The sequence below is a fragment of the Miniopterus schreibersii genome, assembly GCF_964146895.1.
Source record: "Miniopterus schreibersii genome assembly, chromosome: 1".
Classification (NCBI taxonomy): domain Eukaryota; kingdom Metazoa; phylum Chordata; class Mammalia; order Chiroptera; family Miniopteridae; genus Miniopterus; species Miniopterus schreibersii.
Genome location: NC_138101.1, coordinates 125,647,296 through 125,671,990, shown reverse-complemented (window position 1 = coordinate 125,671,990; position 24,695 = coordinate 125,647,296). Strand labels below are relative to the sequence as shown.

At 40.5% G+C, this 24,695-nt stretch overlaps 1 protein-coding gene across 4 annotated transcripts in view; it reads left to right on the top strand.

The window, feature by feature from the left end:
- Window positions 1-24,695, top strand: part of NPAS3 (neuronal PAS domain protein 3) — an 819,123-nt gene that overhangs the window by 702,288 nt on the left and 92,140 nt on the right. The gene's annotated exons all lie outside the window — the stretch shown is intronic.

Here is a 24,695-nt window from a genome sequence, read left to right as displayed (position 1 = left end):
TGGCAGAGACTTTTTTAATATTAGCTTGCTGAGAATTAAAAGTATTAGGGACTTGCAGAAATCTCTATTTCTTTCTTTCTTTTTTTTTTTTTTTGGTTAGCATCAGAAGGTACTTGAAAGATGTGAACAGATAAATTAAGGCTAAAAAGAAAACAGAAATGGCTACATTTTAAACTGCCTTTCTACCCTCAGTATTTAATTAGATCAATTGTATAGAGGAATGAACAGAGGTGACATTCCTCATTGGGATTCCTTCCAGGACTCTTATAGACTTTGCATTCAGAATGTTCCCATTTTCATTGTGTTGTACTGATGATAATTTAAGTATTAGGGGAAAATCCATTTATAAATTAAACAAAATGACTTGATATCCATCAGTCCCCTAGTTCATCAAGCTGTTCAAACACGGGGAAGATTGGCTGGTCGGCCTGGGTCTTCCGAGAGCGCTGGTAATTAGATCTGCGAAGGATTTATTCTTTGCTGATTGGGGCTTTAAATTAATTGAAGTTCCACATTTGTGGTTTTGTCCTTTTTGTACTTTTTTAGAGGAGATATTTCATATTCTTGTGTGGTGGAGTGCTTGGCCAAGCAGCACTGGTTTAAATGTTAATTTTTCTCATGAGAAGTTTAAGATTTTTAATGAATCAAGGCCTGATTTGAAGTGCAAAGTTTTATTTGCTTACTTAAGAAATTATTTTTGCACTCTAAAGATGCTTGTACTTTACTTGAGATGTTGTTTTAAGACAGATTCACGACACAAAAGCATTTTATAGAAATAAAAATGGGGGAAAAAACCCTATCTATCTAAAGATTACCATTAAAATAACTCTAGATACCTCTAAAAAAATACTTTAATTTGACCTGCTGAGAAATCACCAGTGTGTTTGCTCACACAGAAGGGAAAAACATATTTGCCCTTTTTGGAAATAATTTAATTCCATCTAGAATCAATGCATTTCCTCCTGTAAGTCACCTGCCGCTTGTAGGGACCATCTGCACCATAGGTGAGCATCCTTCTACAGTGAGCTCCACGCATGACAACGGAGTGATTAAGACTACTCTTTACCATTTACAAATGAAAATTTTGTTTGGCGGGGGCAGTGCTGTTATATATTCTTATAACATTGTTCACTGACTTTACTGAGTAGATATGTCAGTAAGACCAGTGGAACTGCTTTTTTAGTCATTAGGATGTTCATATCTAGGCTTATTGAGAAGCAGCACATGCACATAGTTTTCTGTTCTTTCATGTGGACTTGGATTGGGGAGCCTGGGTTGCTCATATTCAAACACTCAGCTTGTAAGAATTCAAGTTTACAAACCTTCGTATGAACAAAGGCCTTAGAAATGTGGACTTTGTTTCCCTGAATCACAAACTGTCAGGTTAAGTTGGATTTTCAACAATCCTTTAATCTAACCAACCTACGTAGCTATCCCTTTATAGCAAAACCAACAGATAACCTTCCAGACTCTGCTGGAACTTGTTCCTAATGGGAAGCTAAGCAACAATGTGCGAGACAGACTTCCCACTCCTTTGAGGAGAAGCTATAATAGAAAATTATCCCTAATACAGAGCCAGAATCTACTTTGCTGTAACTAAACCCCTCTGAGCCGAGGTCTACCCTCTGGGACCACGGTTCCAATTTATTCCTTCCTCCCCATCAAAGCCTCTCAAGTACCTGAAGTCAGTCAGACACACCAAATGCTCCCTCCCTCCTGCCTTCCTGCCTTTCTGGTTCAAACAGCCCTAATTCCACCACCATTATCAATGGCATGTTCCTAAGACTCTTGCCACCCTAGTCACCCTCCCCTGGCTGTGCGACCCTTGTTTGTTGGCGACCTTGAAGTATTATGGTTGTAAGAACTGAAGCAGCCCTCGAGATGTATTCTGACGATACAAAGCAGAGGAACTGTCGCCTTTCTCAGTTTAGGCCGCTGTACTTCTCTGTTAATGCCACCTGAGGTTGAACTAGGTCTTCTTAGCAGCCCGTTTACACTGCTGATTCACATTGAGCTGCATGTCTCTACAAACACGTTAAGAGTGACTTGTCACTTGGAAGAAACTTTGGTCGGGAGGGGAAACATCCATAACCTGTAAACCAGTTCTGCTAGGATATCCTAAGCTAGAGTCAAAACCAAACTGCTTTAACGTCAAATATAAGGACTCTGATAAACCCCAGGCCTTCTCTGAAGCACCAGTATGCAGAAAACAACCCTAGGCGCTCTGTGAGAACTCAGTCCTCACTGGGAATCTTTTCATTCTGGATTTGAGAATAACATACCCCCTTTAAAGTTGCGCTGTCATTTAACATTGAAGTGTGATTGAAAATTTACTTGGGCTTCTTTCCCCTGCCTTCCCAGCCTTCCCTGAGCCAAGCTAACTAGGAAAATCGAACACTCTGCCTTCTAAGCGCATTCCTCAACAACCCGGCTCATTAGCGACAGTGGCCTAAGAAGGGTTTCTCTCCCTTGATGGAGAGTGTCTCTCCTGCCATTAGAGAATGTTAAACGTACTTTGCTTTAAAAGTCTGTAGTGTGGGTTATTTTCAACCTTTGGCTTTAAAAGGCAATTAGACTAACTTCAAATACTGAGAAGCAGGGTAGGGTGCTACCTTTAACTGAATATCTTCACTAATGCCGATCACTGCTCCAAGGGAATTTCTTTAAAAGTTCATGTCAGGCACTACATCCCACAGCTGCTTATGTTTCTTAAAAGCTGAAAGAATTTTAACAAGATTTCCTAATTCTTAATAACGCGATGGAACATTTTGGAAGACTGCTGTTCATTGCATCATAATCTTTTAAACTCTGGTAAAACACAGTTTCTTTTTGAAATATAGTGTAATTTGGTTGGAAAGGGATGTCAATATGTGGTGATTATGAAATGAAGGGACTAGTAGGTAGGACATTTTGCAGAAGCCCTGATGTGTTCAGTGTAGCATTACTAAATGACTGAAATCTAAATAACATTTGGCATTATAATAAAGGAAATAAGTGACTAAGCCAGCCTAAGAGGCATGATACTGTGCCATATAGGAATTCTTTGTCTTTGAACTACCAGTCCTTTGATTGTCTTGTCTTGAACCAGTCTCAAGATAATGAGAGAAAAAAATATCTGTTGACTGGATGACGAACCCAGATAAATATTTTATATGTATGCACATTTATTAATAGTTTAGTAATGTGATATTTCTTTTACGAAACCCTTAAGGCAGGTGTAAGAAAAATAAATAGGTGGCTTTATTTTAAGAGTTATGAAGTTCTGCCCTGGCCGGTGTGGCTTAGTTGGTTGAGCATGGTCCCATGTACCAGACGACCTCTGGTTCGATTCCCGGTCAGGGCACATGCCCAGATTTCGGGCTCCGTCCCCAGTAGGGGGTATGCAGGAGGCAGCCAATCAATGATTCTCTCTCATCTATGTTTCTGCCTCTCCCTTCCTCTCTCTCTCAAATCAATATAAACATTTTTTTTTTTAAGTTATGAAGTTCTAGTGTGCCTGGCTGGGGGTGACCCAGACATTTCAGAAGAGATTGCTCTGTACTGTCCTGCAGGCTCCTGCACCTTGAGGAGCACAGAGCCTCTGGAACATAATGTCTGAATGGATCGTTTTCTTTTGATAGATCTGTGTGAATCTTTTCATTACTCTGAATGATTCTGTAATCTGGGTATTATGAGTGTTGTCCTGTTACTAAATTTCAATGCTTTATCTTTTAAATGCTTAATTAACAGGAAAGCAGCTCTTTTTAAGAAATTCTGGAGGGACTTTGAAAATCTCCCTATTTTGAAAGCAAAAAGTAATATTCCTTAGGTTAGGTCATAAAATTGTTGTGCTTTACTCCCTCCTTCTTACTAAAAGAGGTTGATTTGTTTCCTGTTATAAAATTAATTTATGCACATTGTAAAAAATTCAGAGAATGCAGAAACAAAAAGCAGCCAACATGACATTACCCCCAAACAGCCACTGTCTGTGTGTATATACTAGGCGTCCATCCCTCCAGATTTGCTTCTGTTCCTATACACAGGTACAGGTAGGTGGTGGGGCTTCTTTGTTTGCTTAGATAAGATCATAGCATCCACGCTTGTGGCAGCCCGCGTTTCCACTTACCCTCACAGGCAACTTTCCCCGTCATGTTTCTCACTTTAACATAAAATTTCCTTTCTGTCTCCAGTGGTTTGTTTCCCACGAGCTAGCAGTCAGCTCCCAGCTGCAGGACCACTGTCGGGAGTAACGTACCTGGGCCCCGCTTTGCAGGGAAGTCAGCCAGGACGAGAGGCTCTTGCAGCATATTGAATGGGCGCGAGCTCATAGAGGGAGAAATCAATACTGCACCAGGATTTAGACAATTTAGCAAAATGTATGAGACAGTGCTTTTGGTGAAGGATAACTACAGCAGTACTGTTAACCATTCGTTGTCTAAAAATAGGGGTTATTGTGTTTTGTCTAAAGTTTCAGGCAGATCTAGCCTGTTATTGGGCTGGGGGACGGGGGAGGCGAAGATATCATTGTAGTAGTATGATCTTTGTGCTATTACACCTACTTATGTCCTGGATATTTTAAAGGCAAGCAAATTGAAGCAGTTGAGTACCTGCCTGGCTGGAAATAATCTGCATTTTCTACATGTGCCCCTGCGCTCTGGTCAATTTGATCAGCTCCTGATTCTACAGGAGCTCAATTCTTCTGAAATCATTAGACGATTTTCACAAGTGATATAATTAAAGGAACAAATGAATGTAAAAAATTATCTAAGGTGCAGATCAATATTTTGTTTCAAAAACTGCTTAGATAAGAGATATACTTGTACTCATAAGGGTGAATTATTCACCATCTAATATAGGGTTGTTGGGGGTATAGTGTTCTTTTTATTATTATTATTGGTTCAAGTTTCCCATCAATGAACTGAATTTAGAAGTCAGGCAAGGGAAACCATCTTACTAACCCCATATCCAACCCCAGTCCCCAGACAATGTGACTGTATCTACAGCACTTTCTGCTGTACTGCAAATGTCAAACAGAAGGTGTAATGGATTTAATATTAGTGCTGGCCAAGGTGTTGAGGGAGCTGTTAATAATGTCACTCCAGTTATTGATCTGAAGCCTTTAAAAATCAAAGAAAAGTAAGAGATCCCCTACTGGGGAAAGGCACACAGTGACTGGTTTTTATTGCCAATATATTTCTGCATGTAGAGTGGCAACTTTCTGGAATTATGTTATCACCATTAATCTCTCTGAGATTTTTGGAGTCATTATATGGTAAGATAATATCATGGAGACCACTCTGCATGCTAATGCTAAAAGATCAGGCCAGGTTCTTTTAGATATAAATAGTGTGGTACTACAACATTCAAGTCAGATGATAGGAGGTTTATTAGCAATGGATTTATTCTCAACAACGTTGGAGCCACTGGAAGTGTACCATACACACTGTGTGGGCACCAGGGTGAGCTGTCCTCCACTATTGCCTTTTTAAAAGTCTGATTACAAGTGATAGTGGCGCGCTTGAGATAGAAATGAATTTTGTTCTTATAATTAGTGAACCTTTTCAGGAAACTGGTAATTCTTCAATCTGAAGGGCAGTTTGTATGCAACGAAATTCCTGCTTTCCATAGTCCCCAACAAATAAATGAAATTAAAGTGTATAATTTATGTTGAATGTTTATCAAACTGTAAACACATTGAATTCTTTCCCATAGTCATATAATGTCAGCAAAGATAAATTCATCAGATAATGTACCACAGTTGCCTCTCATGGACTGAATAGGAAATGCCTCTCTATTGTGGCCGTAGCACTGGTCCAGATACATTCACCATTCCCCCACACTGGCCCACCTCCCGTTCATCCCCAGTGCCCATGGATATCCCACATCCTACAGTCAGAAAGCAGCCTAGCAAAAACTAATAATTCATAACCCAAAGAGATCACTTCTGGTACACGAGGCCTAGGCACATTTGTTACTTTCTGTTCGAATGCACACGTCTTTTTGTGTGCTTGTCTGTGCACAGTGAGAACATTTGCAAGCAACCTTGTACTTCTCGGATCTTGCCTGAGGGAGCTAAAGAAAAGTAAGGTAAAATATCTTCTTCCTACCAGGCTCTGCTGGCCAGTACCTGAGGTCTGCCCTTCCAGGCCAGCTCCCAGAATGCACAGCTGCAGCGCAAAGGCATCCTTTGGGGCTTGGCACCCCGACCCATGAAAATGTGTGTTGGTGATTCACACAGCTACAGCAGGGCAGCCTCCCTCGGTGCTCCCAGAGAAGATGTTGGTTTCAGTATAGTTCTGCATGACATGCTGAAGTTTTTTATTCCAAAATTTAGATCATAGTGGTTGTGACTCAAAAAAGTGCAGCTTTTATATAAATTAATAATACAGTGGTATTTACAGGGTAGCAGATGGTTTGTCCAATAATAGAAGCACAGGCTGCTTATCAGAATACACAATAGTTCCCTCGGTTTATATGTAGCATTTTTTTCTAAACCTTCTATTGAAGGTTTTTTATATATCTTTTTTTTTTTTTTTTTAACAGTTGTTTTATATAGCTTTCCAGGTCATAATTTTGGCTTTCCTTAACCTATGGTGATAAGGGGTACGTTTTCAGAGTTTCTAAAATGAAACCCTAGACAAATTGTTAATAGATGGCCTGTTCTTTCCATTCAAAAAAAATGTGACGGTCTTTGTCAATGGATAATTAAAAATTGTAGATTCTGTTTCTATAACTGTTGCCTTGAACAAAGCACAAGTTATTTGCTTTTAATACATACCACTGCACAGAAATTCCATCCCTGGCCAAATTATACCATCCTGAAATCTTCCCTGCACTAAACGGCAGGCCGGCGGAGGATCAGTTACCCGGCATTGACTGAGCTTTGCGGGGTGCACAGATCAGAAGAGGCAGAACTGGCTGGAAACCATTTCCACCCCTAGTGAGCAATTTACTCATGATTGCTTGGGGAAAATACTGGAAATATTGCTTCTGTGTAAAGTTTGCAACTTCCAGTTGTCAGCTCTTTGCCAAGCAGTTCTTCCTGAGTATAGCTTTAGAAGCGATGCGTACTCAAGCCACTGTGATGACGCTGGCCTTCATATCTAGCCTGATGTGTGCAGAGCACAGAGACCACTAATCAGGCGTTAATTCACACCCTGTCCCTCTGAGGCAGGTCACTGTGTTATCCTTATTTCACACATGAGGGAAAGTGACGGAAATTTGAAGTGGCTTGCCCCAAACACAGGTTAGTTCATCAGCCAAGATTAAAGGTACAAAATTAGGGATAGAGTAGGTGGAAAGCCTAGAAACTAGATGGAGAAAGGAGATGGGCCCTGGTAGGAATCAAACCAGAGGAATTTTCTCCAAGGGGCTTCTGAAGTACAGAGAGAAACCTAACTAACCCTGAATGCACATATTTCATTGGGCTAAACATCTTTTCTTTTTAAATATAGTCTCTCACTTAGGACTAAAATTCTCTAATCCATTCCTCTGCCTTCATCCCTACATTGAAACAACAGTAGCATCTGAATCAGTTATAGGCAGAATTCAGCCCTGAGTCCCTTGGTCCCCGTTAGGTGCATGCCTCCTCCGCCAGGAGCACGGTGAGAATTGTCTCTGTGCATTTGCTGCCTGCTCCGCCTTGGCCGATGCTGGGCCAGGCTCTCTGCAGCCTCTCTGAGCTCCTCCTTTCAGAGCCAGTCCCCTGAGGCAGGCTTGGGATGGAGAAAGAGAAGGAAGAGCAATAGGGCCTCTCAGGGGGTGTCAGATCCTCTAGAGGCATCTGCTCATGAAACACATGGGAAACATCACCCAATTTCTGTTAGTTGACAAAGTAGCTTGAGAGAGAGAAAAGAACTTGTATCTTTTCTCTAGTTGCTATTAACCAAAATGAATTCTCATTCAGAACCCAGGCCCACCTGATAACAGGGATTGTCTAGACAATTCAGTGACCACTGAGTACAAGTCTACCGTGTGTCCAGGCATTAAACGAAGCACTGAGGACACAGTGGTGAAGCTCCTTGTCTTCCAGGAGATGACCAGCATGTGAGAGAGACAGAGCTTTAACACAATGCAGAAATGTGACCATGACAATCAGGGCGAGTAGGGCAGGATTATATGACAAGCTGCTGCTGTTAGCAGCCTTGCCAGGCTACCTCAGTTTGAAACTGCAGCCCCGAAATTAACAGCCCAGGAACATTGCTTCTTTGGGAACAAGTAGCCTTGACATCCCCAGACATACATGAACCATGACTGTCAGGGACTTAGGTGTACATCGTCGAGGATTTTCTGGGTTTGTTTATTTGTTTAATTAGCCTAAAAATGCCTGCTGCATGATAGGTTCTCAGGAATATTACTTTCTCTGACTATTGGTCTTTCTGGCTCTGTAGGAAGGTGCTGAATGGGAGGTGGCCCGAACTGCCTCCCTTTCACTGATGCTGGGCTGATTTTACCAACTGAAGCTCAGGAAATGCTAGCTTTGGAAACTGTACTGACTCCTTCAAAGCTTTTTCTACTCAAGGAGTAACTTGTTGCAAATATTCTAATACTGCTAATGATAATATTAATAGTTTTACCTATATGTTCCAATTACAAGAACAGGCATGTTTTAAGTAATTTGTTTCTCAAAATGACCCGAAATCAAAATTAGAGATGGTAAAAGGCTAACCCCACACCAAAGTAGACTGTGGCCCTAGGATCTGTTTTGTTTCGAGCAATTTGCTAGGTGCTTACAGAAAACACAAGAGGCAGAAGTTGTGACACCTGCCCTTAGAAAACTGATCATCATCAGAGGTTCATACACAATCAGCACCCAGAGAAAAAGGAAGGAAGGTGGTGCTTCTGTCTTACCTGGGGCATAAAGCAGCACGTGGCAGAAGAAGTCACGGAGAGGCTTGGTGATGGGGCGGCTTCGAGGGGAAGGGATGATTTGCATGCTCTGCATGAAAATGAACCGAAGAGGCAGTGACACCTCATCCAGAAGCCCAGCCCAGGTAGCATCCAGGAGGCAGGAAGGAGCCCTGTCTTCCTCACGGAAGCAAAGGTGCATGGAGCCAGATCTTGGAGGAGCTGGGCTGCCAGGGAACAGCATCTGAGACTGGTGCAGTAAGCCCTTAGTATAACTCATTAAACAGAGCAGCAACCCAATGAAAACATTATTTTATCACTTACAAATACAAAAATAAATTTTGAATTTGGAGGGACCCTCCCTTGGGGCGGGTCATACTATACAACTACCTTTGGACTCCTGAAATCCTACACAGGCTAGCTAGTAATATTCATCGCATGATCGGCAAGTGTCAGGCACTCTGCTGAGCCCACTACATGCACTGCCTCATTCACTTCTCAAAAAATACTATGAAGGTACTATTATTTTTCCCATTTTACAGATGAAGGAACTAAAAAAAGGAAAGTTTATTAAAACTTAGAAAAATCATACAGGTGGAGAACCTAGGATTTGAACCCAAGCAGCCGGGCACCAGGGTTTCCATTCTCAACCGTTCCACCAGGCTGCTTCTCAAGAGCCACCTCAAATCGCTCTCTCACCCCTCCCTGAGTCCACCAGCTGGGGGCACTCGCCATCCTTCCTGAGCAGCTCTGTTGGAATAGTCTTCCTGAGGTTATGCTGATTCCTATCTGCAGGGAACCTAAGTTCACTGAACTTAATACCTGATCCTTTATTTTTGCAAGAATGTGCAGGGTGTGTTGCATAGAGCAGACTGGAAGCAAAGGAAGCCATTCCACAGGCCATTTCTTTCATTCAGAAGTGAGTGAGTAGACCTGGAGAAGAATTAGTAAGAGGCCTTGCAAAAGAGAAATGCTGATTTGGAACTAAGGTGATAGAAAAGGGTAGGAATGTAGCTTGTGGTCAGTTGTTAGCCAGGAGCTAATTATGCAAGCCTCAAGCTTTCACATAATTAGGATTGATGATACCATCTGTCCACCCTTACTTTTTTATCAATTGGTAATAAAATCTGGAAATTTTTGAAAATTCCATATGCTATTGATCATAAAACAGTAAGATGTAAATTCCCTAGGGTTCAAAGCTGTTCCTCTGTATGGTTTATGAAAGTATATCCTGTGCCTTTGGTAAAATGTCAGTCTGCCGGTCAGTGCCTCTCACTTGTCCGGGGATGTCCTCCTCAAATAAAAACACCAGTAAGAGCAATGAAAAAACTGGTGACATCACAAAGAATTAAAGGTCTACTCTCCAGTATCCAGCCATCTCCTTATTAAACAGAGAAAGTGTTGGTAGATTGGGTGGAACACTTCTGTAAAAGCAACAGAGATGCCCAGATGCCCTGGCCATAGGGACTATATATGGTCCTAAATAAATAAATTAAGAAACTCATTTCACATAGGCCACCAAGCAGTCATGAGATGTTAATGACTTTTAGTCACTGCCAACCTGGACAAAATTCAAGCCAGTGACCTATGGGTGAAAGGCTCTGTATATCCCATTACCAATCCCCTGAGCCATCTAGTCGCCCCTGACAAGGTATTTTATCATATCCTGCACAGTATCGTATAGTACGATTGTCCAAATTCCTATACCATCAAAAAAATCTTCTATGTAAAATAAAAGAAAGCATTTTAAAGAGAGGCAGAAGGCCCAGATCCTCAAATAAAAGAGCAATTGCAATTTTTTAAAGAACTTTTGGAAGAAGGTACACATGGGGGTATATACACAGCACTGAGCGATTTTTAAAAATTCCAATATTTTTTCATCATGTTTTTTCCACGGCACATTTGATTCTGCCTCTGGATATTTAGTAAACTGACATATCTTGAAGTTCCATTAAAAAAGTCATTAGTTTTAGTTTAACATTTGTATAAAACTGATTCGTTAAATCCATGGTGCTTTCTTTCCTAGCTTGTTTTTAAGTGTCATAAATAAATGACTTAAATGTCCCACAAGACAAATGTTCTTTAATCATCTAATGCACTCATTTATCCTAAGCTTTAACCTTAGTCCTAAATTAAGTCTGTTGCAAAAACATAACTTCATCTACAAACACCCATCAATCCTACATGGTTTTGATAAGCACATTTAAAAAACATAAACAACCAGACAGTTGTCAATCTGGGGGAAGCCGCGTCCCATTTAAGAGTTATTTGCCAGGAGCCATATTTCATGCCCATACCACCAACAGAATTTTAAGAGAATGGCTGGTATCCGGGCCTTTGCCGAGAGTTCCTGCTGTGAAACGGGGGTGGGGATACTCTCACCAGAGCATAAAAATGCAACAAGGGACAAGCCTATTCCGCCTCAGATACATTCTGTTTTATTTGTTTGGGGAAACTCTTAATACTTTGACCATGTCGTAAATGCATTAAAATTTCATGATCACATATTTAGTAAATTGCGTGTCATGCCTTTGATTAATTTTCATTTGTTCATGGTCCTAAAACTCTGTCAAAGAATCTGGCTGCTCGGAGCTTCTACATGAGTAATGATCACCGGAAGGTTTGGTGCAAGGAGAAACGAAGTGCAAGTTTAATGGAATAAACACTTGACTAAATTGGGTACTTAATACCTCATAACTAAGAATTGACATAGTTTGGTGAAATTGTAGCTTTGACAGATCCCCAGTTTAATTCTCAATTAATTCGCATGTCTTTCATTTACCGATGGCATCGTTTCACGGTAGGGCGAAGATAATCTCCCTGTTCCTCCGCTGGCTCCAGAATTATTGCCACAGAGCCCCTTAGGGTTGCGGGCTGCTCCGCCCCACCCCCCACTGGGGCTTTAAAATTTTTTTAAAAGTAGATAAGAGCATTCGGCAAATAGCTAGATTGAGAATAAACTCAAAAATTATCACCAGGGCCCTTCCTCTGGCACAATTTGTCAAATCTGCTGATAGGAAACAAATTCTATTCATAAAGATTTCATTTGGGAGGGGGGGACTCTTGTGATTTGGTAGCAATTCAATTATAGTTTTGTGAGATAGTGAGCCCGGAGAGGGAATCCAGACTGACAAGAAATATGACAGGACAGTTACAGAGTGTTTATGCAATTAAACTTTCACTGACAATACCTGCAGAATGATGAATGCGTGGGCGGAGGTGTGTGAGCGCAGGCAATGCCCCACAAGTATCGCCCATTTTTCATTATTACACAACTGTTCAGATCTTTCAAGAACAGCCTGAAGTGAGGGGGGAAGAGAGTGCTGTTCTGCAGCGTGTTAACCAAATGCCTTCTTTTTCATTCCCTCCCTCCAACGGGTCTTGATGTGCCAGATGATAAAAGAACATCTATTTTAGAAAAGTGTTTCAAAAAGATTAAGCTTTGCCCTGAGCTTGACATATATTAATTTTGGATACCAAAAGCCGGTTTTCTTTTTTTTTTCTATCTGCAACTTCATGTCACTCGCCGCCGATAGAGTAGTGCGTAATTAAACGGTTGGGTTATTTATTTTATGCAAGCAGGTGCAAAGGGCGCTATAAAAGTAGGATTTTACTGATGGTAGATTAAGAAAGAAAGGAGGAACTTAAAAGCCTTTTGTAAAGCTTACAGAGGAGATTAATTTGGTTGGGCAAAGGCTGTATTCCAGCGCCTCTGTCTTCCCAGAATATATGAAATCGGGAAAGTTACAGGACTTCAGAGCCTCTACAGGACTATGTGGACTCTTTCAGATTGTTAGCAACCCTCGTTTGGTGTCTTTATGTGAGACTGGCAGTGTTTTGGTGTGATTTTTATTTTTTTAAAACGAGCATTGAAAATATATGGATGTCGTTTAAAAAGCTTGAATTTAACTTGTGTAGCCATCACCTTGGCAAAATCAGCAGCACCCAGATAAAGACTGAACCAATGGCAAAGCCCTTCAGACCCCAGAGTCTGGCTGATTCATTGTGCTCAGGGGACTGAGAGAACGGCTCCAGCCTGTGGCACAAAGATGCAGAGGGTTGAAGCGAAAACCACATGTCTTTCCTTAATATTTATACGTCTCTTTAAATTAATGAGAATTTCCCTCTGCTAATCACTATAGTGTTGTCTGTGTCTATGAGGGTTTTCTGTTGGTTTGTTTAATCCCTTACTAGAGGGAAAGGGGAGTGTGGGGAAGTAGAAGAGGGTAAATGGGGAAAAAATAAAAAATAAATCAATGAGAACTTACTTGAAGACAGAAAATGATATCTGTCCTCCAGCCGTTCATTCATTCATTTTGACTGCTGGGAAGCTGTTATGGATATCAATTTTTTGGTTTGGTGTAGTTTTGTTTAACGGTTGAGGCTCCTTGGTTAACACTCATATCTGCTTTGGGAACATGAAAAACTTGAACTTTCACATAGAAGTATTCAGTTGTTATGCCCAACCCCCACTGTCGCTTCGCAGAGCTGGGCCCTGACCTCAGGCAGGGAGCTACTGCTGTATGCCCGCCTAGATGGCTGCTTTCCTAGACAGCGTGTGCTTCAGCACGGAGCTTCCCCGTGCCCATATGGAGATTATTATAAAGCTCGCTCACATCTAGACACTATGTTTACACGACCCCTCAAACTGGGTAAATTCAATGAAGTAACTGGTCACTTCAGCATCAGCAAAAATCAGTCAGCCACATTTGTATTACAAGTGGGTCGACCACACAGTTCTGTCAAAATGATCCATTCAGAAATCCTATATAAGCCGTGGCCTAAATATGAGTTTCTTACAATCCTCTCTTTTGCCAAAAAGCTACACTCTATCATGTCCCGCAAAAAGACTTTGGTTTTGCCAAATGTGACTTTCAATATGCACTAAAATTGATAGTTAAGAAAATATTGTTTCCACATGACTTAGGTGTTAAAATTGCACAGTGGTGCTCCTTTATTTTCAAAAACCAAACCTAATCCCGTTAATTCAAAGTGAATAGCAAACAGGACTAAGACTTTTTCCCAAGTTGTTACATTTATTCAACCTGCTTGTGTTTTGTTCTTCATCATAATTATTTCCAAGTCAAATCTGCACTGATTTCCTTGCGGACCCGTGTACCTCTGACTAACTTAAAGAATTGAGCCGGGATAATTCACACAATTCCTCAGGGGTCATGTTCACTGTTTTTTTTCAAGGACATTTTTATTACAAAGCTGAGGAAATTTGCATATTAATTCATTTCTTTCAATTTTTTAAGATTAAATGTTGTCAACATGTATCAGTGCAAGGCTCTGACAGTGCTGATGAAATGGGTCAGTCAAGCTTGAACATTTAGAGTAATGCAACCATCTGCAACCCCCGGCCCCTGGTGGAGTTCTGTGCTACCATTGTAACTTGATTAAAAAAAAGTTTCAGTCGATGCAAGATGTTAAAACATTATCTAAGAAATGATAGGTGTTAGTCTTTCCATTTACTCAGAAACTGAATTTGACAACAAAATGGACCTAAGGAGATCTTGCTGACTCGGAGTCAGTGTTCTGTCAGTCTTAACTAAACCGTGGCTGAGAAAGCCCCCCAAAAGTTCTAAATTCGCTGAAAGGAACTTAGGACAGAACTTGAGTTTCATGTTTCCTCTCCTAGTGAGACTGAATGGTTGGAGGCTCCTTCCCATCTATATTCTGGGTAAGGTGTGAGAATGGGGAGAGCTGGTAGAACGTGAAAGCTCTGTTGTAACGTATTTCCCAGTGTCCTTCGTTTTATACGCAGCTAATTACATGGAGGTTCCTTGGCCACAGCGAAAGCCCTCACGAATGGTACCAGTATTTACATGGAGATCGTTTCTGTCTACACATCCAACTCGAACATGATGCTGTAGTGATTTTGCCAGTTTCCTCACAGGCAAAAAGCATACTTCCATCAGACGCTCAAGGAGCAAGACCACTTAAGTGAGAAATCCCTTTAAGTGTCACCTTGCCTTTCTGAGTGAACTCTGGCGGCCTTTTCAGATCATTTGTTTCTCTGTGTAGAAGTCTCTTTGCAACGTACATATGCCTCTAATAGATTCCAGAGGCCTTGCAAAGGAAAAAATTGTTGGTCTGGCTGCTGAGTTTGAGTAGCAAAGAATCCTACTTCCACGACACTTCACCTGGCCATGCAGCCAACAGAAGGACCACAGCACGCACAGGCCCTGCCTGGACCTTGAGGTTCTTGAGGGAAGACCTCACAGAACCACATGACCCAACTTTTTAACTCCTGTCTCTGCTTGCAGATGGTCACCTCTGGGGAGCTTCTGTAGTAGCTCACAGTATTTTTTTTTTTAAAGTTAAAAAACATTTTCTTTTAATATAATTTATAGATAAATCTGGTCATATACGACCCACATTAGACTCTAATTTTCATCCACTGCTTAATTCCTAAGCAGAACTTCCCCAATGTATGTACGACACCATTAGCTAGAAAAGTTTGTTTTCCAAAGTGAAAAAAATAAAAACCTATGTAGTAAGAAGGGAACAATAGAAAGAGAAGGTAGTCTCAGAAATGGTTTTCTCTTGATTTTGAATTAAACTCCCCAACTCATATTGGATTGAAAAATCAAAATCAGACTTCACATCGTCAAGTTGGAAAATGTCAGATATGAAATATTTAAACTGTAGAATACAGTCTTCGACTTTGGGTTATAAAACTTTAATTTTGTGAGTTGGTAGCACTCCAATAGTTCAATATTTTTAATTCTACAAATCCATGTTTATTAACTTTCAAGGTTTAAACAGTATCACCACGTCTATTGAAACTAAATTATTCTGACTTGTGAGAGCTATAGGGTAGCTATAATTTGTTTTCTGTTTCTACATAAGTGACAAAGACAAAAGAAAGAACAAATAAAAGGAATTGATTGCCACACAATCCCTTTTTCTACTTTCAAAATGACCTAAACCTCTAGCTGATGATTAAAGCCAAGATCCAAGCCTGCAGTGTTAATTATGGAGTTTTCCTACATAAGTCAGGAGGTGCTTAAATAGGGCTACCCCTATGTTGTTTAAAAAATGGCTTCTATAGCATTAGTGTTAGGTAGCGAGCTGCATTCCTCCCAAAGAAGACTGTTGCCGGCTCCTTATTTAGGAAATGTGGACTGGGTGTCCTTACAGCAGTTTCCAAGCCTCTGCCTCAGTTCCGTGATTGAAGGAGAGTGCCAGAATGACTTGCTAACAGCAGCGATGGCTGTTCATCTTCCTCCAGTTAGTGCCCTTTTCTTGGAACTCCCCAAGCACTTCATTCCTACTCCTGGCGATTGTCTAACATGTCACTGTTAATTTATTTAGCATTTGTCAACACCTACTATGTGTTAAGAAAATGTCCTCACGGAGACAGGGCTACCCCCGGAGACAGAAACCCACATTCCACTCCTGGTTCTCTCTACCAGCGGCTCCCTTAAGCATGTATTTCAACACTTAGAGCTGCCTTCCTTCCCCACAAAATGAAACTAGTATTTACTCATGGGGTTCTTGGAGGGCATTACAGACATAGTATGAAAGTGCTTTAAAAAAAAAACCTGAAGTGTTTTAAACAGCTTATTAGAGAAACACATTTGGTAAATAGTGCCGCAGGAGCCTTTGGAGGTTATCTTGTGATTTTTCTGTTCTTCCAGATGAACACTGGTCTCTTGGATTTTTACACTCTAATACCATATCCATAGCAGCTGCTGTTGACTTCAACATCCAAGTTAGATTATCCAACACTGTTCTGATGAAATCTATTCCTCCACCTAACTTAATCTGTATGTAATTTAGTTTGCTGCCAGGGAAGGAAAGCACATTTGCTGTAAACCCAAACTCTTGGTTGCTAGCAAGAAAATTCAGTATGTTTTGTTTATTGCTTTTGTTTCACATATAATGTGTATGACTTCCTGATGATTTGTTCAGGGAGGAGAGGTTGAGGAGCTACCCTTGCATCTAGAATCTGCCGAACATGTGCAACAAAAGCATTACCTATTTCCGAGCTACCCAAATCAACTTGGAATACCAAGCTACTCTCCTAGGGGCCATTTTCTCTGCAAATTTATGAGCTTACAGTCCCCTGTTTCTCTTTTAATGATATATTCAGTGATGGGTCTTTTCTGGGCTTTACAAAGCCCTTTCTTCTGCTTCGTGCCTGTGAAGCCAGCTACTGCTACCCTGGGTCCAGTGTTCCCCAACTTTAGAATGCAGAAGAATCTTGTTCAAAATGAAGATTCTTGTCACCACCCCTGGAGAGCCTGGTGCCTGGGTGCAGCACGGACACTTCTCCGAGCTATCTTTCTTATCTTTATAAACCTGCTTCTAGGGTCTATGAGGCAGCAGTCCTGTTCACCTTCTCTGAGGCCAGATTTGCCCAGGCAGTTGGCACTCACATAGAGCTGATGGCACAGAGCATCCAGGGGGTGGGTGAACTTTTGTTCTTGGAATGATTGCAAATTAGAGTGAACGGGTTTTGAATTATTTATTCTCCAAATCAGAAAACCTTGTCTTCTTTTTTTGATATATAATTCAACTACGAGGGATGGGGAGAAGTTGAATGCAGTACGTTTATGGGATCAATACAAATAAAAGTTCAGTCTTTAATAATATGCTAGTGCAATAAGCAACTACCCCATTCTCCAAAAATAGCCAGACCAGATTGAACCCTAATCAGTCTTCTCAAGTGGAGATAGGAAAGTATGATAGCTGATACCCAAAATGACTGTGGAGAAGTATCCCTTAACGTCATAACTTACCCGCGCGCCTACTAAAGGGTCATGAACAAGCACGTCAGTCAGCTGTCCATGTACCCAAAACAGCAGAACCATCTTTTGTTTTTTTCTATAATATATAGATTTCTTTAATATATGGGTCTACTAATGGTGGTAGCATTTTAATGAGAAACTGTTAAACTTGTTAAGAAATTGTATAGTTAGTTCTTCAACCTAGCATAGGCAGGGCAATTAGGCAAACTGGCTTTTCTCTCAATGTGTCTTTCTCTCAAATGGGTACAATTATGATAAGTGACTATTAGAACCTTTCATTCTGAAAGAACTTCCCACGCTCAGTACTTAAAATGAATGTCTTCTTTCTACTGTACTTGGAGTGAACAGAGGCTCGTTTGCAACTCAGACACGCACTGTGCACAAAGCCCCGGACCAGAGCTGCCCTCAGGGAGCTGGGGCTCCGATTGCACACCAGGACAGCAAATGACAGGTTACACAAGTCGTCACCCAGTCACAACCACAAGGCTGGAAAGAACAACTCCAAGGTGCCAACAGACAAACAGGGTTGATGTCCAGAATTTCCAGGAGAGAAATATATATGTTAGATGTTCGTATTTCCCTTTCTGACTGGGAAATAGTATAAAAGGAAGTTGTTCTTATTACAGAAGTAAGCAGTCCCAGCGTTTGCCGTAGAACTGGGCAGTTTCTACACTTTCCAGGGGGAGGGAAGCCCTTGGTGATCTCAATCGTTGAAGCTTAACTTGCTTGGAGAGATGGATCCCATCAAAAGGCCTCTCCAGACTCAGAAGGTGGCCACAGGGCACCACAGGAATATCTTACGTTGTAAAAGAATTTTATTCCCCCAAAGGAGACAAATCACATTTCTAAAACTTAAAAAATTTCTCATTATTTTAAATATCCACATTCATCTTGTTTTTCAGGTTATTCTGAATTAGTGGCCACCTACCCTAAAGGTTAGCTTTCAGTTTTCTTCCTCAGACACATTCATAAAAGAACCTTAAATATTCTAGTAGAATTTCCTGTTTAAAATAATCCTTTACAGAATACATATGTGTGTGTGTGTGTGTGTGTGTGTATATGACTACTTATCATAACCTTTTTTGCTATTGCAAAAATAAATAGAATTAGTCTATAATTAATTTGTAATGGGACTTGGCAAAATTATACCCATAGACTAAAATACTATGCTTCCATTATAAAGACTATTGAAGATATATATTCAAATTCAGCACAAATTCCAAGCTATTAAGCAAAAAAAAAAAAAAAAAAGCAAGGGGCAGAACAAAGTATGGACACCAAGAGAGTGACTGCAGACACACTCCTGGCAAATGAGGGACGGACAGGACACATGGGGAACTGCCTCTAGGAGAGACTCTAGGGAACCGGGGTCAGAGTTGGGAGGAAGGTTTGTTTCCACTGTAGAACCTGCCATATTGCTGGAGCTTCTTTTTAACCACATGCCTGCTTTAGTTTTTATGTCAATGTTTTTAATTGTTAGGAAATAATATTAAACATTTAAAAGCTGGGATAATCAATAACTTATTTAAAATATCATTAATTAAAATCAAGTAATCAAGTAAAGGGGAAATTATGTTTTAAATATATTTTTATATCACAGTGGACCCTTTAATGAAAGCAACCCTGCTAAACTGTAAATTTGCATTTATGATACACCCATTTTTCCTAAACCAAAGTGCATTCTCTGAGTAAGTTCTGGGAACTCAGGAAAAATTTGCGCTAAATCACCAATCAGTTAGCTCCTCCCGTCTCGCAAGAAAGAAAGGGCGCCAGGGAAGGGGCCGCATTCACGCAGGAGAAGGCGAATCAGGATGCAGCCCTGTGACCTCTGGCGACAGATAGTGCTCAGTGTGAAATGGGCACTAACAGACCTCTCAGTGCTGAGACCCTTTGCCTGAGCCAGGTAATTAGAACTGTAATTCAGATTTGGGATTTTTCTCTGAGGTTTCACAGCTTATGAAGTCAGCAGAACAGGGTTATTAAATCATAGCTTAGTACCAAGTCAAAGAGATTTTTCTAAATGTAGAAGACAGGGAAAATGGGAGCACCAGCTGAGCAGTCCTGTGGGGGAGGCGATGAACCCATCCACGGCACAGCTAATGACCTGTTTTAGGGGCACAGCTCATATATTCCAAATAACAGGGGGGAAAGAATTCCAAATAGCTTAACATCATTAAACCCAAAATGCTATTGGATCCTTCCTCTGTGGCATCATAAAATACCTTCTCCAAGTGGAGAGGGGATATATTTGCTGTAAATCATGGAAAGTTTATGCCACCCCAGATGCAAACTTCGCACTAACTTGCTCACTCTGGGGAAGGTTCATGCGTTTGCTTTGTTTGGGGGTTTGGCTTGGTTTTTTTTAAAGCAATAATAGTCTTTGTAGGATGGCTGCCGTGTCAGCATTTATCTTGAAACTCATGGATATGAGTTCTGACTAGAGTCACCTTTCTGACAAGTGTTATTGCGACTGTGTTTTATATCCCTGTTCAGAATGGTTTCTAATGATAATGCTCTGTCTACCTCGCTGCTTCCCACTAAATTATAGATGCCACGATGACAGGGCAAACTGCATTGGAGCGCAGAGCTCGGCTCCTCTGTGTGATGTCAGTGCCTCCACCCTTCTGTGCCTGGAATTAAAAATGGGAAGCAAAGATATGCAAAACATTTGTGCTTAAAAATAATGTTCTGTCAGTTATTAAACAAGTGATATTTCATTTAATCAGCTCAAGGGATTATTTTAAATGAAAAGGCAGAGAGGATGATTTTATTAACACATTCCTGCCCTAGAGTCCTACCGCAATAATTCTTTACCTGCCTAAATTAAAAAGTTATCATTCAGTCTGTCTAGAGGAAGAGGTTCTGGGTGATTGGATTTTATTAGTTCCTTTATTTTCAGTTGCTCACAAATGGAGGTAAAGGCTGAAAAGCTTATCCTACAGCAGTGAGAATGTTTTAGCTACTTAATAAATCACCCCTTCTCTAGACGGTGATTGTACCCAGGGCCTATAAAGCAAGTGTGCTTCTGAATACGGTATTTTATCGAAATGGGGTCTGTCTGACCAATCCACTTATATATTTGAACGTCCCTGCAATTCATTCCACCACACATTTAAGCCAATGTGGGGGACTTAGCTACTATCCAAAATATATTTCTAAATGTTATTTAATTGTCATTGACATGTAAAGCACTATGCTAGGATCTAAAGGAGGAAGAGACAAAGGGATAAATAAAATTGCATTTCTGGCCTTAATGGAGCTTATATGCTAGGAGGGGAGGCACCTATCTAAACAAAGAACACAGGGAGTCAGTGAAACAAAGGGCGAAGGAGAAGTGAGTGGGAGTAGCCGATGCAAATACCTGCCCTGTCCCAGTGCAAGGAAACATAATCATTGTAAAGCCTTTTAAGAATATGGTGTTTTACAGTTTACCAAGTGTTTTCAAATACATGGTCATGTTTGCTCTTTTGAGTTCCAAAACAATCCTGTGAGGTTAGGAGTATATTATTTCCATTTTACAAATGGAAAACTGCAAACGGAAAAAGAGGTAAATTTTTCCCCATCATTGATCTCATGATTTAAGCCTGAACTGCAAAGTTCTTAGACTTAAAGTTCTTATTAAATGTATTAAAGCAAAGGTTGCTAACCTGGGGATCTGTTCCCATGTCAAGCGAAACACTGAATGAAAAATGAATACGAAAGTGCATTGTTCTTGGGAAAAGGGTTTGCTCGAATTCTCAAAGTGGGCCATGATTCCAAAAGTGAGTAGGAATTACTGTTCCAATAGAATATGTCATCAGTTTTTATGTCTGGCTTTTCACTAATGTCACTGGATTGTTTTAACTTTTTCTGGAGAACAGGCTATGGCCTAAGAGTGCCAGTTTGCATGGTATTTGGACACAGCTCCACTCCCAGCTGCCTTGTGTCCCATTGATTTCTACCAAGAGGGTGTTGCAGCAGCTCTTTAAAGGCCTGTTCATTCATTCATTCGTTCGTTCGTTCGTTCGTTCATTCATTCACATATGCATTTTTTGAGCACCTTCAATGCTCCTGCTGAGTCAGTCTCTACCCATGAGGTACAATGTGTGATTAGGGCATTAATTTGGTTGTTCAACCCAAATTCTGTGTGCGGAGATCTCTACCAGATTCTTTGAAGGACATAAAGATGAAAAAGAAATAGGGCCTTCCCTTAAGGATCTTAAACTCCAGTAAGAGAAGGAAATTGGAAAAGCTGTGTGGAGGAAACAAGACAGGTGTTATGGTAGGAAAAAAAAGGTTATCAAACTGTTCACTCTTCTAGAAGAGAGGCAAAAAAAAAAAAAAACTAGCACAGGAGAAGTTTCTGGAAAGGAGTATTTAAAAGGCATTTTTTCAGCTCCTTTCAGAAGTAGCTCTCTCGAGAGGATGTCCTTCATCCCATGTTAATTGTCATACTCTTTCAAGTTTTCTTCAAACATGCAAAGGTTATTGGTCATCTAGTTCTTGCTCCCAGTCAGTACCGATGGTTATCCCTATCCCTTGGGCAGAATTAGCTTGGCTATATAAAGAAGCAGGGAATTCAGCCAAAAATTCATTTGGTCAGAGAGTGGCTTTCTGTTGCATTTGGAACATACTCCTATCATTTTCACTCATTTTCGGTCCTTTTGATGGATCTCTCCAGTTGGAAAGAATTCAAACCCAATTTCAGTGCAGATGCAAATAATCCTAACAAATTATTCTATAAATATACCACCAGTGGCAATACTCTGTGAGGTTAATAGCTCTTACTTAGCAAATAAGGAAACTGAAAAACAGAAGCTGTGTCCATGTGAAAAAAGTGGGTTGACTCTGAATCCAGAGACCTCTTTCATTCTCCTGGTCAACATGACTGTGCTACATACAACTTAGAAGAATCCTAGCATTCAATGGGTTGGCTCAGGATCCACAGGGATTCATACCTTTTTAAAAGTAACTTGTCATTTGCCAACTCCTGTGCTAGCTGTGTGTGTGGAAGGTGAGAGAGGGCGTGTGGTGGGGAGGGAGATAGAGGGCTCCTCCTAACTCTCGTTAGCATAGGAGTGAGAATAGAGCCGGCTCTCTGAAGGGTGGACTCATCATATTACAACTACTCTTTCAAATCCAAATTGAGGAAGCCATGGATGGGAGTCGATGTATCTCATCTTCTTTCACTGGAAATAGGTTGATATTTCTATGTACAAAATATCAACCCCAAAGTTTCCACTTAAAGATATAAGTCACGTTATGTGGTTTCATATATTTCAAACTTTCTGACTGAATTAGGGCTTTCTATATAATACAGTAGGTAATGAAATATAAATGACATCCTGAGTCCACTTATTTTCTTTGGAAATTGCATTAGATAGAGGGAGGAGAATTCAGGTTTGGGGTAGTTGAATTTTCCTGTACTATTTAATGTAGACCTTGCAAAACTTATGGCCAAAAGATGCATGTTTTAATGAATAATATATGACATTTAAAAATTCTTCTAGCCTTAGTTCTTCCAGGATCAGGGGACTTACTTTCTAGGTTGAGAACTTATAATAAAAATCTACAACTATCATATATGGGAGGCAGTAATCCATGATAATAAAATTAACAATAATAATAGCAGCAAATAACCAATGAGAACTTTCTAGGTGTCAGACATTGTATCTATATTATCTCATTTAACTCTCACCAAACACTTTGAGGTTGGAACTATTATTAACCCCATTTTATAAGAGAGTGAAAATACCCAGAAAGGTTGAGTAACTTATCCCAAGGTTCTACACCAAAAAGCAGTGGGGCAGAATTTGAACTCGGTGCTCTGACCCCACAGCCCATGGTCTCCTCTACCACTCAGTATCAAGGGCAGGATTCTAAAGTCAGAGACACCTGACTGAATCTTGTTGCAGAGCTGGGTAACCCTGGACAAGTTATTTTATGTTCTAAGCCTCAATATCTTTATCTGTAAATTGATATAATAATACCACCTCAAAGGATTGTGTGAGGATGAAAGAAAACTCTGTAGAAAAGCACAAAATAAAACCCATATTATGGCCCATTACTTTGCACATAAATGTTCAACAAAATCTAGGGGATTTCTAGAGGAAAAAAATAGTGGAGGCTTGTGATGACAAATTGACTGCAGTGAAAATTAGATGGCTAATATAAGTTTTGAAATTAAGTGTGTGTACATATAAATTGTAATGTGTATACATATAATTTTCATCTCTGCAGATCACTCCATTTAATTTTTAAGTTCTCATTACAACTATTAATAGATTTTTAGATTAAAATTAATTGTTTGTTAAGAACAAACTTAAAAAGTTAACATGAGATTAACTGAGCAGATCGCTCCCAGAACCTGGAAATTAGAGGTGCAGCTATGGTTGTGGTTAAGACATTATTTTACTCCACTACAAGGGATTGTGCAAAAAGATCTCAAATATAAAAATAAAAAGTAGTTCATGCATAAAGCATGATGCCCTGAAGCATATTAGATCTGTTTATCTCTTTGTTTAAAATGAATGCTCCTTGGTCTAGTTTACATAACATGGCAGGGATCAGCTTGATAAAGTGTTTCTACCACCTGGGAACACACCGGCTCATTTCCTCAACACCCTTCCGCATGACTAGCTTTGCAGCGAGTATAATAGCAAACAAAGTTTTAATAGGTCAAGAGTAGAGGAACTGCTCGCATTAACAGGAGGGAGACGGTGGCTTGACACGCACTGAGGCTAATAACTGACACTTTCCACGTGCATTTCTGAATGCTGCTTAATGGGGAGTTTAGAAGGAAAGGCTTCTGTAAGAGCTGAGCTCACTCGCAGCCTCGGGCAGGAGGGAGAGGGAAGGTGGCGGGGCCTCGCCGTGCGTCCCTGTGCTCTCGCACTTGAAAACGCGGGTGCACTCGAAGGCAGGTGGCTGGAAAACCGATTCTTCATCTCCCGTCTCCTTTAGCAACTCACAATTAACTCCATTATTAAGCTTAAGGATTTACTGCATCTCTCCCATTTTCTTTAAAGCTGTCCAAACTAAGAGAGGCTCTCGTTTTCATTTGCTTGTTGTCTAAGTGAAGCTGCTACTTAGGGTCTGTTTTTGTCACATCACATCAGTTTTGCTGAAAGC